At 39.3% G+C, this 18,331-nt stretch overlaps 1 long non-coding RNA gene across 2 annotated transcripts; it reads left to right on the forward strand.

Moving 5' to 3' along the window:
* Positions 1 to 1,885: 1,885 nt before the first annotated feature.
* LOC147757301 (uncharacterized) lies at positions 1,886 to 10,507 on the forward strand. 2 transcript variants are annotated; one of them, XR_015320400.1, is made up of 4 exons: positions 1,886 to 2,708; positions 3,466 to 3,619; positions 4,758 to 5,519; positions 6,246 to 10,507. It is a non-coding gene; the product is annotated as an uncharacterized LOC147757301 (long non-coding RNA). The 2 variants fall into 2 exon arrangements; XR_015320399.1 differs by lacking the exon at positions 6,246 to 10,507 and having other exon boundaries at positions 4,758 to 5,720.
* Positions 10,508 to 18,331: the final 7,824 nt, after the last annotated feature.

An 18,331-nucleotide genomic window follows, 5' to 3' on the forward strand; every position in this document is an offset into this window, starting at 1 on the left:
AATTCAGGGCAGACACAGACAGACGAATCGTTAGTTAAAACCCTTCAGTCACCCTTGTAATTGCACGGTGCCGAGACAAACTGTTTGCATAGAAAACGCATGGGAGTGAAAAAAACGAGCTGAGCACGGATCACGAACGTCGCTACTTTATCTGCAGAATGTAACTAGTGGATTAGAAGAGTTAATAAATCAATCGTGATCTTGATGTTCCTCCTGAATGGAGCAAAAATTAACGGGAAAAATCATCAACAATTCTTGAGAGCGGGTATCGAATTTATTTACTGCTCGATGTCGATTCAGCTTGTAGCATACAGCGATCAACATCGATTGTATCTTTTCACATTAATTAATCTTGAATATCCGTGTCCAAATCGGTATACATTTATCTAGTAAAGTAAACAGGCGAAATTTATCAAATGGATTGCAATCTTTCCCGTACTAAAGGCACCGAACATTACCTGGAATCAAGAATGCCGTGCGAACGAACGTACGCTGATATTCAGACATGTCCTCACCGTGTTAGAATTTTGCTAGCTGACCAACGGTGTCATTTTGTAAGCGCACTCACCCTCAGATCCTTTTCAATTATATATAAAATTGAAAGAACATATATTTTCTGTGGTGATTTTAAATAACAGGCATCGTTTCTACTCTATTCAAATAGCAAAAGAATGGTTTCGTTGGCCAGTGGAAACAATAACGGTAGTAGTTGCATCGATCATTTTCCGCGATTCATTAATCGCGGAAAATGATCGATGACTTTTTTTTTTTCTATTTTTCGTTTGTGGTACAATTTTTGCTGTATTTTCTTTTGGGACAATTTTGTGAAAGATATTTAAAGAAGGTAGGTAACGGGCTCTCTCAACATTGGGTTCGCTCCTTCAGCCATCTTCCTTATGTCAAATGATAATAGCATTGGTGGTTTTTCCTAAAAAGTACCCGACGGTCGATAGTGGCGATAATAACAATACGCATGAAAAAAACGTTAGTCGTTTAACTTACAGCTTGTACGAAACTGGTAAAGATAAATTAAACAAAAGTTTCTTTTTTAAAACGTGTATTACATAATGTAAGTTAGCAGATTTTTGAGGCACGCCAGCCCTGCCCCTGACTCTACGGCATGTGATACAGCCCATTCCAAACACATATATATCGATGGAAACTGGGTCAGGAGATTTAGACGTGTGATTGTTTTTTATAACTAGTCGTAATCCGCGTGAGATGGATAACGTACAGATATATAGGTGCTTCCGTATATTGTAAACAATTGATTTTCTTCTTTATTGATACTTTTATAACTTTCTACAGTTTTCTCCGATGATAGTGTTGTTATTGTGGCAGCATGACCGATAGCGAACTGCGACCCTTTCTTAAGACTTGCAGCATTGAGGAATCGATGTTTTCTCTTCGGCAATAGCTTAGTCATAAAAAGATCAAGTACCAGGATACGCAATGGTTAGCCGATAATTGAGAGTGTTCGACATTAGTACACTAGTACGCACCTCAACATCTGATCCAGCACATTTGACATACCTGGCTGCTTTTCTTAAAGGGCACAAAGGCGTGCTTTGGACGAAAACGGTCAAATTTTTTTCAGGAGACATTCGCCATAATTTATCAAGTACCTAGTTGTGAGTTGGAACTGGGTTGGGCAGGTAGTATTTTCTGAGGTAAAGTAAAAACTTCAACACCAACTTAGTTTGCTTAATGGTCACCTATAATCGTGAGACTATCTGCTTATAATACCACTTGCCGCTCTTTATCAGCTTATTACTCTACAGGAAAACGAGAATAATTTATATTATGAGATGCTGAATAGGAAGCGATAAAAACGAGTGCTCCATATGCGAACCACGGGTTATTTGCTTTCGTCGAAATGCCACTCTGATCCGGACGCTCCTTTGACTGCCAAAAACACACAGTTTCTCACAATAAACAAATGATAATCTGTTGGCTACTATCGTGCATGCGAAATACCCCGCCGACAAAAAAAACACTTCAAATACATACATTCGTTTAGCAGAGAATATTTGAGAGGGTAATTATTTGCTGCATAATAAGGGTTAGCAAACAGAGATCAGCTTATACGCTTGTCGGTATAGTTATCCTCCGCTATTAGTAAAAAACCAATTCGGAAGCTTCAAGATCTGGTGAATTCACATATGGCTAAAATGAGCCTAAAGAAATGCGGGTAAGTTTACGGATTTAATAATGAACGTGATTTAAAACTACCGCTTACTGATGAGTAATTTACACCGAACTTGAGCCTTTTTTTTCCAGATGAAATTGTTGATTGGCACGAAATGCATCATGATACTCGCTTTCATTTCTCTGTCCCGCTTACGCTTTTAATTGAAAGCAAAAAAGAACGACAAAGAGGATACGTCACATAAACAAACACTTCAATCAGCAGACGAGATGCGGGTCGGACGCAGGCTCACAGGTGGGTGGTGATCACGACTGCGTGCGCCACTTCTCTCCTTTTTCGTCGTTACATCATTTACCGTTTGATATCAGTGAAGATGAAGTCAAGCCGTAAGACCCTGAAGCCACGCATTCGGACTTTAGTAAGCAGCAGCCGCACTAGTAGTTCGTAACAGCATAAGTAGCCGGCGGACCTGCGACAAATTGAAAGGGGTTATACAGACCTGGAAGATCTCAATCCTATGCAATGCAGCAGGACGGACTTCGAAGATTGAAGACTTGAGGTCTGTTAGGAAATGACGACAGATTCATCGTTTGCGTATCAAGTGACATTGAATGATCCTTGATAACAGACCATAAATTAAATACACTAGCTTGTATTGTATTTTTTAGAAATCATGTCGTTAATTTTACTGTGTATGTCTCACTTTGTATCTTTTTGTGTAACTTTGTATCCCTGAGAAAATCAACTATGTGTTCTTTTTGTGCGATAAATCACTAAATTCTTTTTCTGTACATAGTGACGCACTCCGTAAAAGAGTTTGATATCCAGTATATTACGTTTTCCCTAAAAGTAGTTTAATGCAGCAGCTATTAAAAAATCAAATTCTAGGTGAAACGCTTGTGAGCATGATTTCTGTAAAATTAAAAAAAAATATTAATTTCCTGTAAAATAAACACTGAAAAAAAAAAAAATATATATATATATATATATTTTTTTTTACGAAAATTATATATGTATACATAATTTTCGTTGCTATCAATTACATTTGACGTGTAGAAACACAAGTTTATGCGTATATATACAAAACAGAAAAGTAATTATACGCCCTTTCTTAACTTTAAGAACGACGAAGGTCTTTTATCACTTTGGCTGAACTTAATTAACAATCTGTTAGCGTCGTTCTCCTGAAAATGATTTATTGTCACAAAAGTATCACCTGCATTACCATAAAATCAATTTTTTACGTACCGATTTTCACATTTATCAAACATCGTACATATGCCGCATCACTAATGTTGACTGCAAATCATCGACAGACGCTTTCAAAAGGTGTCAACCTATCGAACAGATGCCATAATATGTTAAGAAGAACTATGATGATCCGTCACTACCACCATTCTCTAGTTCTGAACATCTCGAACAGATGACCCCTTCGACTATCACGCGAGAAATATTGCCAAACTAAAAAAGGTAACAGATACTAAACTGACTACGTATGTGTGTATATATATATACCTGTTCCATTTGCAGTGGTTAAAAAAGTGTTTAAAATCTGGCATGATTCTGCACTACTATTCCTTTATGTTGTCCAATTATTTGATTTTTCAAAACGAAGTGCGAGTACGACTCTTTGTAACCGTGGATGAGCCATTACGCCGACTTATAAAAATGGCCGCGTTTGTAGTTAATTCGTAGCGATACACCTTCTTTTCCTAGATTGATCTTATGATATCTATGTAAACAGATACTAAAATATCCTGTTTTAATTCGATTATCAATCTAACGTTCTCTTGAATATTTTTAACTCTCTTTCTAAACATAAGAAAGCAGTCATCTGTTCTTTCTTTTGAAATTTCTAACTTAGCGTGCATTAATACAATACTGGAATTAGACTTTGCTGCAGCCAAAAAATCATTATATTCATATGTTTTTGTGTATGTTATTCAAAAAGCATCCACCAGCTTCCTTCTCGCATTACGTCTTTCTCGGGCACGCCGTTTCTTTTTGTACATAGTAAGTAAATACTATCTTCGGCACAGACTGTTTTTTTAGTCAGAAAAAAATGTCCGTTTTTAAGATGTTCTAGGGGAACTGTTTATTAGCATTTGCATATTTATTAATATTACATTAATTACGCCAGAACACCGCAGAGGCCATCTGATCAAGCGATGTAGCCATATTCAAAATTACGCAAGTCCTTTTGCCAGCAGTACGTTCACGATCGCTCCATATCGGCTGCTGAGAATCTGCGAGGCTACTGTCTTCAACAAATGATCTTCCTCTAAATCTCAATAAGGTCTCACCAATGTAAACCCTGGGTCCTCGCGGAGTCGACCCAAATAACTTTCTTAATTATCGTACTTCTAGCATTCCGATTTGCACAACAGCTGCCTATTCCGTGCCCAACTACAGTGCACATAGCTCGTGCAATAGCAGTCTGCCATGAGTACATCCCACTAATACCCCCCTCATTTCTACTTCAGTTTCTCTGATTGGGCGGTTAGAATAGAACTAGGGCTCTTTCATGTCGCTGGCCAGGTCAACCAGTCTGGTCGCTTACATTTACTGTGTGCCTGTGTGTCTGTTTGTGTTTTGTGGATCTGTTTAGTTAACACAGTAACGTCATCTTACGGCACCGATTTTGCCAAGACTGGCGATCGATGGCTATGCAGCAACACTAACGTTCTCAGCGGCGTATTCCTTTTCCGGAGTATCCGACAACCAATCGCCGTTCCGGGAAGGAGCCACGAGGGTTACTACTTACTTAACATCTGCTGGTGACGGCTCTGGAACTTGGAGACGTGAAGCAACGGATGGTTCGGTAAAAGAGCGGGGCGTCGTCGTCGTCGTCGTCGTCGTCTTCTAAAGGCATTCCACTCGTCCACGTTGCCTCGAATTCTACTACGGCTGTAAACTGAAGCATCAAAACAAAGCGAAAATTATAAAAACCATGCGAAATCAACGCGCACGGATGCCAATGACACAAGGACTTTCCCTTTGAGCTGAATTGGATCGCATGGAATTGAACTGACTGTGTTGTGGTAAATAATAAATATTCGATTCCTTACAAGAGCATGATGCCGTCAGTTTTAATATTCGACATCTTGAGGAAACACTCAAACAGATGATGGGCTACGACTCTGATTGGAAAAAAGAACGGACAAGGAAAAAAATCGACGAGGCGAAACAGTAGGCGTTTTCCTCTAGTGGTGGGGTTCAAAGCCCAACAGATACACTCTGGTAAGGTGCTAGTAGCCTAGATCGTGTATTCCAATTGACCTCATTAGGAAATAGTTCTTTGCTTACGTGGTGGTGGAATCATGTGCGGTCTTAACCAGCTTAAACAGGAAATACACTGGAGAACATAGAGGTAAACATTGATTTTGTATGCGAACTGCTGTACGAACTGTTGCTTCATAGCGTAACCGATGATGTTACAATATGGGCATCTTCTGTTTCCCTTTTGTATATAAAGTATTGAACGATCGTGTACGCCTTATATATCATTGATTAACGAAACGTGTAGAATTAACCCAATGCAAAATAAATATGAGTCATTTAGTTAAAGCAATGCCTACCTATTGCTCAAATAATGGCCATGATATTGATGTCTCTTGCATAGTATTTAGTCACACAGACGCTGGACAAATCGTGTCCCAAGTGAGGAAATTAGAGGGCGTAACAGAGTAACAATAATAATTCAATTTTCAATTGCTTCAGTGACTTCAACTAACTGACAGTTGATTAGTAGCGAATGGGCTTTTTATATGTTTACATAGGAATATTCGTTTGAGTAGCGAGTTTCAACACATAACATGTATTGTAAGTTCGAGAGAACGTTTGATTATCCATCAGCTATAGAGGCGAAAATGACAAAATCGAGACTATAAAGAGACATAGGATTACAAACTTCTATGATCTAACTTGTTTAAGGCTGTACTTTGTACTAGTCGAGCTTGGACAAAAGCGGTAAAAAATTTCAGAACTCAAACGGCTTTCCGTATATCAAATATCTTTTAAATTATAGGTCTTTGCTGATTCGAACAGAAACAGCGTTTGATATACGAACGAATATAGCTACGGTTTTTTCTTTTAGGGTCGAATAAGATCTGCGGTTGTTCCACATGAATGCGATTTGAACTGGATCAACGAAACTAAACCCGAAAACTCAACATCTAGATTAAAAAAAAGTGTCACTTTGACGTCCTAAGGGCGCTAAAATTGTACATTTATAATGAAAACAGAATATTTAGCGACTATCTCTGGCAGCCCACGCGATGTCCATCGAAAGAATCGACGAAGAGTCTTCAAGCCAGCGTGGGTTCCATATCTTAACGAAAAGGAAATTAAATCAGAAAGGGCGCCGTTCTCGTGGAGAACGCGTTATACCAGGTGCAGTCTTGATACAAGCAACAGACTATTATGTTCAACGAAGAACTATTCAATGAAGTGGCTGTTGATGTGAAGAAGAGCTATGATACAGCAGGAATACGGCATCAGGGAAATGTTGTTAGGTTTGTGCTGGGTAGAAGCTTTCAAGAAAATCATTTGATTGGTTGGCTTCATCGTATGTATCATTTATCCGATCCGGTCGTCTAAACCAATCAAAGCAAATGCTATCTAGAATTGTCTCGAAGAATAAGAGCCTATTAATGGCATGCCTCGGAGTAACTTTATGCTAAGGGTAGTTCTCAGAGAATCTGATTGTGTGCTTTAGAATTTCAACTGGGTCAATAGCGGCCAACTGGTCTTGACCAGCACTTTCAGCTTGAAAGTTTCATATGTAAAGCGCAGCATGACACATGGTGGAACATGCCTATATGGTACAATGGACATTGTAGGAGATAACGATTGGCCCATTTTACTCTCGATTTGGTATATTCACTCTGCTTTTTTGCTGCTACTCTTGAAACCGTGGGCCCGCTACCTTAAGCCTACAAGTACACACACGTTTTAGTTATGGACTAATAAGCTGACCACTGTAATCGTAAATACCGTTTGTAGTAGGTCTCCTAAAATTACTAACAATTCATGGTATGTTATATACTCAATAAAATCTTTGTCTGTTAAAAAAAACTGGAGTCAGTTGTAGGCCTTTGAGGAAACCTCAAGTTATACTTTTAACGCAAACATTAGTTTTTCTTGAGTATCAATGTTTAACCTTTAAGTCTGCACGACAAGCGTGGTTGTCAACTAGTATACGTATCAATAACCAAGAACCGTAAAATCAACAAACAACCAAAATCAAACACCAAGATGAGTCAGCCCTAATTTCTGAGATACAGCAAAGAGTAGCGAGATCTGGGGGAGGGCCTGTTTTTATCAGTTTAGACCTGAGCTGAGGGAGAACATTTGCGCCTAACATGATTGATTTATCTGTCTCGAATTCTAGAGCCGCTCGGTGTCTTAATTTCGCCAGAATACAACGACGCACCTAAAATATATCTTTTGAAAACAACGATGCATGATGACATTCTGATTGCAATCCTGCAATGTGCAGGTGCACTCTAATATTTGACTATAGTGTGACCCCCGTAGGGAGGTTACGGCAAGTACCAATCGAATTCAGTAACCTCTAAAGGCATTTAGGCTTAATAGGTTTCTTAGTCTTAACATTTGCTGATGATGAATATCTCATTGTGCGAACAAGTTTTGGAAATCGCCTCTTTGGTAAAGCAGCGAGGATTTGTTTCCAGCGGAAGCGGTGGATCTTGCTGGCCTTATACGGGATTTTTTCAACAAATATATAAAACAACACAGTAATTGTAATTCACAGATGCAACGACAAGTGAAAACAATAAATTATATAGCGCATAAAATGGCCACTCTCTTAATGCTGTTTAACCGGTCCGTGAGGCACAGTTATTACCTGGAACAGTGGGTACATGATCGTGTTTTCAACTAACTCGGAAAAACACTTCCACAGCTGCAGAACTGTACAGTTTGTTGATATTTGTAATTTAAAAAAAAAAAAGACAAGCAATTTTCTACGAGGAAAAACTCTTCATATATATTCTCAAAATTGAGCCCGACTATGACTTGCTGGTTATCGGATTTCGCCAAAGGCAGGTGATCTTCTTAAGTCGGTTTCCATTTTAATGATATACTTTTAAACGGGTACAGTACCTAAATTAAGTAACAACGTTAGATCGGCCAACATACGTCACTACTTATGATCGTTTATACAACCCTGTGCCTCATCATTTCGCAGCGTTTTGGAAAGGGCGCAACAACGGTTAGCAGCGAATTTCGCAGAGGTCCCCCGTCGTCACAAAAGATTTTCCACTAACAACGGTAACTACGGTTGTGGGTGTACCATAAATTATACCAGAATGAATACTACATGAATATACGGTGGTCGTAAAAACAGTAATCTTAATTCCTATTAGATAGGCTATACGCTGCAAATACAGGTCTCTATGATGTCCATTAAAACTGACTTTGATTAACCGAGACAGTTTATGTCAGTCAGTAGGATTGCCTTATCTTATCTACGTCATCACAGGCAGATAACTCTCCGAGAACATTGCTTCTACTAATAACTATTTAATAGAAATAGCATATATATATATATATATATATATATCGCACAAAAAAGATGTGATTAAATAGCAGAAGTAAATATTTGCTGCATATAGTTGGAAACGACAAAAACGGCCTAACACTCTCACTGTAAGCTAGGCTAGGTGCGTCCGATTTCAGATGCCAAAATGAACAAACATTACAGAATAAAGTTTCGAAGAAAGAAGTCTGGAAAAAGCAAATATTACAAAAATTCATCGCAAATGGTGGAGAGCTTCATTTGGTTTATAAAGGCTGTGCGAACAAGCCCCCTGAAATCACTTTCTTTAGCATAAGGTCAAGAACTAGCGTCCGTTAGCAAATTTAGCCTGAATTGCTCCAATAGGTCTATGGAACGGCGTTATAATCATATGCCATGATAACCATTTGTTAGCCCTATTATGAAAACGCCTAAGACTACAATCAAGTTTTGCTACTACTTCCAAAGCCGTTCAAGCGCCGTTGCTGCGACAAAGCTTCACCGAAAATGGGCAAAAGAACGCCCACGAACGTCCTCATAATGAAGAACAACCTTATAAATGCATCTACTGTCCGTACACTACCTCATAGAAAAACAATCTGGATCTGCATATGCGGGTCTATCGTCAGCCTCGACCATATAAAAGATCATACTGCGAGCGTTCGGCATGCGAGAATTGCTCTCCCCGAGTACAAGAAACGATTTCACACACACGAACGCTTGTGAACTCCACGACAGGAAGTACATCACCTAGGGCCAAATGGAAAACCACATGCTGAATTGAAGTGGTCGACCGACGACGATGATATAGGTGCGCGAAGTGCGATGGAATGTTTACGGACTAGATGAGTCTCGGATCGGATTGTTTAGCCCACGGACGTACCGAACAATTTAAATATGCCATTTTTTCGGCCAATTATTAATTCGAACGAAATGTATGGTAAAACATCGCATTTTCCATTCAAATTTCGAATGCCATTGTTAATGAAGGCATGAAATGACGACGACACTGTGCCTACTTCGTAAAAAGAGAAACATCACCGGAAGGAAAAGTTTTTTTTTTTTTTTTTCAGTAGTTAAATTCGTACTTTCTGTATGCAAGTGAAATCGGAGCAAAAGAGTATAGGTAATTTTAACGTTAAGAAAAATCGAGGATTTAACGGGTTATCTCAGTCAATCCTAAACGCCTTCGTCTAGTAAATAGTATTAAATACTTGTAAACGTTCATAATATATTATTGTGTGTATTACACTTACACAAGCATTGAGATAGTGAAATTACTCGTTCCACCACGTTCTTTAGCATTTAATGGGAACGTGGCATATAATCTTTACGAGTAGCCGTGGCCTGAACTATTGCTACGTAGGGTTGTTTTTCTACATACAGTCGTTGCAAGGCCTAGCCTCTCCTTTTTTTTTTTAAATTAAAAACGTTCTTTGCTGTTTCTCGTCAAGCTCTCATATAAGTTGATACGAAGAAAGAATAGTACATTTATTCGTTAATTTTTACTCCTATGGTCATTGATAATGATTCTGTGTCTGGCAATCAGCAGTTTATTTAAAGCAGAAGTAAAGAAACGTACGATGCGTGCTGCAAAATTTTGATGATGGTAAGCAATGGCTTCACACCCACGGTACAAAAGTCATACAATAGCCAACAACGGTCTCTTCTTTCTTACCATTGGACAGCTTCTATAAGTAATCAAATACGAATGCGCGATAACAAACACATGTAACTGAATTTCGGTGAATTTAACAATTTGTCTATACTCCGTATAAACCAATAAGAAGCCAATCATAAAAAAGCTGAAGCAAGACCTCTTATTGATGCATTATTGTATAATAAAATATATAATTATTATTATATAATAAAATCGTTAACATAGGACCTAGTATCATTATTATTGATTAACTGTCTTAATTTTTATTGTACAACACTTTACTTCAAGGGCTACCGTTATCTTTAAGTGCACTGTCTAAAGAAAGTCAAAATATGTTCAAAAACAGTATACTAGATAGTTATAAATCTTGAACCAACAAATACATGAAAAGATCTCTTCTTGCTTCTCATTAATCGCAATGCTTTCTTCCACTGTTATTCAACGCTGTCCGATCCGAGGACAATTGGCAGTTGAGGTAACTTCGATCAGTTCATGCGATTACGGCGCCAGGCTTCTCAGTCTACTCCTAACCCTGTAAAGTGCAACGCAGATGAGGGTGGGAACCGATTTCTCCAACCAAACGAAGAAACGAAAAGCTGATAGAAGCGAGCTGTTTGTACTTCGTGCGTGAACGAAGCTCGCTTTTTGTCGTCACGATGGACGCGGGCAAAATGCAGGGCGGTATCTATCGAAGCGGCGTACATTTAGTCGCTGCGCCAGTGAGGCAAGACGACCTGGCCGGTCAGCCAAGGCAGTCAATCATCGTGTTTTTAAGTGCCACTTCTCGCTTACCCAACTTTATTTTTACCTCTATCCTTCCCTCAAGAACTCTTTTTGCACTACTTCCCTTTTTTACTACTGCTTTTCTCACTACTTTTTCCCTAATCCCCAAAAGTGGAAGGAAAGTTAGAGGACGACGATGACGAAGTGAAATAAGTGTACAAACCGGTCGACTGGGGCCAGTTATCTAGACCCGGTTGGATAGGTGCTCATGTCAATCTTTTTTCGAAAAAGAAACAACGAATGTTTGGCAAAACGCGTGTCAGCAGCCCAGTCAGTGTCTGTAGTGAGTGAGTCTGCATGTCGATATATATACGTATGGATGTTTCTCTGACCGTGTGCTGCTTGTGCCCGTCGATTTAGCTGGTTCGTTCATCGATTCCTGCCTGTCCGGCCGCTGCTCGCCAACTGCGTTTCTGTCACTCAACGCGATCGCGGCTGCCGACGTTGTTGCCATGTCTAGGCTCCACCATCGGGAATGCGAGAAAAGAATATGCAGCCGCGGAGTTACCGGTCGCAGTCACCGTATCTGTGGCTTTTTTCTGCGAGATGTACGTGGAAAACGAAGGCGGCGATGGTCGCAACAATACAATGCCTTACCATTGTTCACAGCAACAAAAAAACGCCACAGTGTAAAGCCTCGCTTATAGCCGTGGCCAACATATTGCAAACGCACAGCAGTGAATCGAGGACTGGAGATGAAAACTGAGAGGGACTCAGTTGGTCAAAACGGCACTTTAAGGATCGAGGGGATGCTGGTGGGTCGTCCGCGATACCAACACAAACCCGTTGTATAGCGAGCAATCATAGTCCTAGTGAAGTTGGGAGACATATGTATACGAGCAAATGTATAGATTTGTGTATACGATTCTTGTGTGCCGGTTGTATGGGTGCAGCTCAATAGCGGACATAAATGACGTACAGACACACGTTATTGAGTGCAGTTAATTATATTAGCCACCTGCAACTGTAAATACATACAACAAAATACTATTTATATATATATATATAATTTTTGTTTTATTTAGCTTATTCGTAATTTCATTCGTAAACACCTGAGCTGTTGTTTTTCTCCTCCATCTTCAGTGTTTTCGTTACAATTTTAAAAAAGTGCTTCATAGAACCCCACATCCAGCTAGCAAGAGCTGCATTGTGCAAGAGCTATCTTGTCCTAACCGCGTTTTCCTAATTGCATCAGTTCCTTCTTTCGTTTAAAGTAGTCTATGTTTCGAGTTTTATGTCCGGTATCGCCGCTAAGGATAGCCATCAAACAGACGACTGGCTCCCATCCATCATAAAACAACGTCTATCCACGCCCGCATTCGAACCTAGACTATAACGTATGTCCAAAATTAGCAGATAAATACGTTACTGTAGCTTATTTAGAATCCTGATGTGTAGTAACTTTTTTCATAGCGTTCGGGCTGCCAGTTCCCGCCCTCGAAATAACTGCACTAATAGCAGAGTGCTGTTTCGTTCTCGCCTGTCCCACCCAGCATACTCACCAATCTCTGATAGGAAAGTTTAACTAATAAGTTTTGATTTTCAGCGCTAAACGATACCTTTGTACGCGCGAACTCATTATTCTCTGATGATACTCAATTAGCTAATTGCTTATGTATTGACAATGTCCGTCTACTGATGATACTTAATTTAGAATAAGTTCTTTCTAACTGTTCAATAACTACACGCACGCTGATTTAACCAACTTGTTCTTAATTCAGCTCAAAAACTACGTCATGTATGAATATTTAACACATGCCTATTTTTAGGACTTAGGAACAGCCCAATTCATTTTGCCTAGATTGCTAAGATATTGATATATGAAGATATCCACTGGCCGTGCCAGAGTCGTACTAGCAGGCATACCATAATTTTAATAGTATTAAAATAATCATTATCAATAAATTGATCGCGTATTCGTTGAGAGTGTCCATGTAGGAGGAATGACTACGTTAAAATCAAAAGCACCTGTCTACGCACTATAACGATTTATTTTCCATAGCTATGGATCTTTGTTTAGCACTTTTGTTTATCAAGAACTCTAATTTCAGTCTATTTTTAGGTGCATTATCATTAGTCCGTCGAAGAAACACACACATTTCACGTTGGACTATACTAATCATAACAAATAGGCTGACGTTTATTCTACGGATCACCTAAAGTCTTCCGGTTTCTTCGTTTAGTTACAATATTACGGTTATTGAAAAGTATCTTTACTTGGTTCTCCTTGCTTGCCGACAACAGCCGCAGCATCAGCAACGGCGCGAGCGGATCCCAAGTGTAACTGCCAAAACTAGGAGTGGCCTCTTCAAGTGGTCCACGGAGCAATGCGGACGGAGCCCTAATGTGTATAGCATGTTCAAGATCTAGCATGTCACTCAACATTGAGAAAGGAACCACCGCTAAGGTGCCCTGTTTAGCTTACTCATCTGGGCCTCAACAGACGAAAAAGATACAGCAATGAACCTTAACGAAAAAATCGAGACGGTGACTTTGTGTATATACGCCAGAACTTACTGCTTTCTGAATATATCTGCTAGTCTATATGAATGTTTAACCCAGCGAATCTATCTCTGCAGAAACAGCATAACCATTCATAATATTATTAACATATGTCCATGAAAAGTGACCAATCGAGCAGATTTTATAAACAAAAATTAAACCGGACCTCGACTGAGATATATATATACATATGCTTCTTTCTAATGTAGCCCGTGAAGGAAATTTTATACGAAATGAGAAAAGCACTTCTATTTTTGTTTGTCTGATAAATTAGTAAAATCTGCTAATCTTGCTTCGAAGTTGTACCGTACTTGATGATGTCCTTCTACGTGCTAAGTCCTGTTGGTCCTCTGAGGTTTTCACAACGTTAATTCTGAAGAACTTACTAATCTTGGCCTGGCTTGCATTTAGACCTTTTTATGCCAATCTTGGTGCGTTGGTCTACTGAATAGGCCTACCTAAATAGACATCTTAGTTTCTTTTCGACGTCTGTTTTTATAATTTTTTTTTGTTATTTCGTCTTAATGGAATATTTCGACCAAATATAAACGTTTATCAGATGCATTCTACATATCTTACGCTCATCTAAGTCTAAGTTGTGCGCTGGTATATTATATATTCTATAGATTTCTCCTTCCTAGTTGGCATATGAGTTGCTTCCAAAAAAGCAAATACTTCCAGCAAAACGAAAACGGGAGCATCCGAAAAGGAACGAATTTTTCTCCTTAATCAACTGTTGTATTCGATATCGGGCCTCGTCCCCGCTAGCGTCATTGAAGTGTAATAAAAATTAACAACGAACATAAAAATGTTATACAACTACCGCAGAGCACCGCCGACAAAATGACCACCGTAAACATTATTATTGCGTTAAATCAGTACACCGCTAGAAGCGTAGTTATCATCCAGTATCTCCGTAGCCGCCGATAGCACCGGCACCTGCACCGTCAAAAGCCCCATGTAGCATCGTCCCATAGCACTGAGCATACATTGTGCACGTATCAAAAAGTGGTACATGAAGGACGGATAAGAAAAAATGGGCTTCTTCATGCTGGCGAAGTCACTGCAGTGTCACGAAGTCGCCATCGGAGAAGTGAACTACCATCGTAGGCTATAAGCACTTGCTCATAGCACGGCCATAGCATCTTGCATAGCACGTGTGAAAGTGTCACTTGGTGCAAACTGGTAAACGGTCAGCGTAGCTAACTAAAGTAAACAAAGAGCTACCTAAGAAACGTTCGACCAATGCTGGTAATACAAACGGAATCATCGAGCAACAGATAACATACAACGAAACGGGATTGCCATTGATAGAGCTTCCGACGGTGCTCCCGAGATGCGAAGTTAGGCATATGGGAGAACGGTAAAATCTCAACACTATGGCGTCATCCAATCGTTAGCTTGCACAATTGTTGAACAAAAATCTCACATTTGCCGCTTTCTTGATTTTTTGTGGGGCATCAATACGAATAACTGTGAAATCTTCGCACATCTGTTTTCGCTACCAGTAGCGCTGGAACTAATGTTGAGCTTTACGTAAACTATTTATTTTTACTTAGCAGCAACGGACGAACTGCTTAAATGCTACTATTACTTTTCACTATTATCCTCGGATGATCATTATAGACGGCAAATAAGAAGCATAAATCATTGTCCATGGAGAATAATTATCTAAACGAGCCGGCTTCCGTCGGAAAATGTATGCCTGCACTATGTATTTAGCGTTAGCACATCCTGCTCCTTTTTACACTGTGTCCCTTTGAATAGTAGAAGTTAGCTGACTGATGTCTTCTGTTAGAGTACATGAGAAGTAATCTACTTGGACCTAAACGGGAAATGTCACATCTCTAATTCACATGGTACTGAATATTATTTTTAACAAAATTTAAAACGTTGATATTAAAAAAAAAACCTATCCAACGCCACCTATAATGTGATACATAAGCCCTTTAGTAGCTGCAAAAGCGCAAATTATTCCGGTAAATAATCATGTCGAAGCGATCGCGTTGAGCTCAATAGCTTACAAACGTTTTTTAAGATTAATAGATTTAGATAGAATAGTAGATAATTGGGTTTGCAGATAGAATTTTAAGAGTTTGAATCCGTCTGAGTCGTGCTAGTCTAGAACTCCGCATGCATTCGTTGTAATGTATGCGAGGTCAAACAAAAGAGTCACAGACGGTTCGTCAGAAGTATAGGAAATCATGATCGAAGGGGATATGAGTCCTACTATCGGTGAGTGTTCGCATGTAACTGAATCAATTTTCAACTTGCTACTATGCAAAACATCGAACTTCTTTTGTGCGCACTGCCCTTCATATTGTCCGAAAATATTGACTTTTTTGCGGCATAAATAACCGTTACATCTCTTGTTTTAGTTATTATGGTCAGCGTGGTTTTACTAGACTGCTACAGTTACTGCGAACGACATTGCGGCTGGCGCGTTAATATCAGCTGCGAAAAATGCTGTGGTTTGGCAATTTCGTTCGGTTCGAAATAATTCTAGCTCAGCTTTTAAATATTGCGCAGGATCATTGTTATCTGTGATCATACTATATGCAGTCAAACCATATGTATTCTAAACTCAATACAGAGTCTACATTGTGTTAGGTTACAATAGTGCTTCCAGGTCTTCCAGTTGTGCAATGATCCTTGGGGTCCAAATAGCGCCAGAAGTCATAATTGCCCAATGTTCATCGACATCGTGTTCTAATCTAGAATGCTGAACGTAAAAAATCAACGCTTAGCTTAGCTTAAGATACGATTTTTATAAAAATCACATACAAGTCTTCTTTATTGTTCAACAAAATATTAATTCAATTGAAATATTACTGAAGTTACTAAGTGAATGCAGGCTTGTATAATCTATGAATAAAGTACGAGGTGATGCTAATTCTATTTAATCATATCATTAGTTCGATGCGCCTGTGAAAGAGCAGGTTTCCTTTTTCTCAAAGTAAGCATCTTTAGTGCTGCTTCGTAGGGATAATCCTCTCGCTGCGTTAGGCGTTCTTTTATTGATATAAGGTAATTATAATAAATACAGATTGTTTGTTCTCCTAATGTTGAGCATATTACACAGAGAACAGGGCCCAGGGTAAAGCGTAACACTCACTGCAAACGTTATAATGCATCAAGATCAATGGGAACTTCAAATTCATACACTTTCAAGTTTGTACTACTTTCGTTACTGACCCACTCGGCTTTGAAAGATCACCACATAAATTACATAATAGCTTTTAGCCCACTTTGAGGTGTGAAGTAAAAATCGCTAAGGAGATTCTCAAATTACTTTTCGTTCTCAAATAATTGAAATAGAAATAAGTCGTAGTATTATGGAACAGAAACAAGCACAGTCCCGCAGGACTTGCAGTGCGAAATGAACGTTACTTCTCTGTTAAGGGTAAGTCAATGGTAGGCCACTAATACATGTTTTGAATAAATAATAACATTCCGTTTCCGACCATTACACAGTTTAGCCATCGGGACACCGGTTCTGAAAAGTTCTTCCCATCAACAAGTGACCAAGCGAAAGCTGATGTGCTGCAGATTGATTTGATCTTTAATGGTTAATTTGCCGCATAGGATAGGTGTATTGGAGAAATTCAAATAAATCTGGCAAAATCTCTCGATCGTAGTCTTTGAAACAGTACAAAAAAGAGTCATTCTACCTCCACGTTCATTTGAAGATGCCAGACACATCGCTAGCAACACCCACAAGATGATATAATCATGCTAATATATATATATATATATACATAAGTGCTCGGCATCAAGTCAAATACTTTCATAAAAAAGAGTACATAATTGCTGTAAATTAGTACTCTTAATCCCGACAGTTACTATGTCCACCGTACACTGTCACTATAGTACTATTCGTAATATTTTGTAAGCAGTAGTAGACGAAGCTAGTAAACTTTCACGAATGACTTATTCAGGGAACCTTTATATTCTCAAAAGTCAAATCTTTGGTCACTTTTCACTAACCGGAATTTTTTCTTTATTTCGAGTGTAAATAATTTTATTTTACTGCTTGTATCTAATCTCTGTTACTATGGCTATTATCGTCTTTACTGCGTGAACGTAAGTAAACATTGTAGAGGCTTTTTTTTTTTTATTTCGTGTTTTCTTCTTTGCTATGAAGCATCGTTTTGCCTCTAATCTTGTTCATGGCGCAGAGTTTCCCATATCTTTGTCAACGACAACTGACGGCTCCTAGCCGCATTCAAGGCTAGATTTAGCCGTTAACTCTCAGATTTCGCGTCCGGTTATTCCATATTCGAAGTCGTCACGAGGAAACGAAGCAAACGTGCGAAGATCAGCGCCATGGCCGCCGCCGCCGCTCGTTCGATTAGCGCTTCCATTCTCGTTGTTCAAATACGCATCTCGATGCAATAAACGATTTTGCTGTCCTCTATGTATGGCTTCTGATCTCGATTGCTGCCTCAGTCGACTCATTCGATTTGTAATCAGCTTACAGGCGGAATCGACCGGTCATTTTAGCCAATATTGGCTCGTGGTTTAATGCCGAGCGATGCCTGCAGTGCACAGACGGAGCCTCCCCATCGGAGGCAGTGATAGGACCACGGGTTGCTTCTGAGGTGAACCGATTCTGGGGCTCGCCCGATCTTGCGTACTTATTTCCCCACCAGGCGGCGATACCATCGATTATTTAAATTCCCCGCCGGAGCGGCTC

This window comes from Varroa destructor, unplaced genomic scaffold (genome assembly GCF_002443255.2).
Source record: "Varroa destructor unplaced genomic scaffold, Vdes_3.0 BEIS01000002.1, whole genome shotgun sequence".
Classification (NCBI taxonomy): Eukaryota; Metazoa; Arthropoda; class Arachnida; order Mesostigmata; family Varroidae; genus Varroa; species Varroa destructor.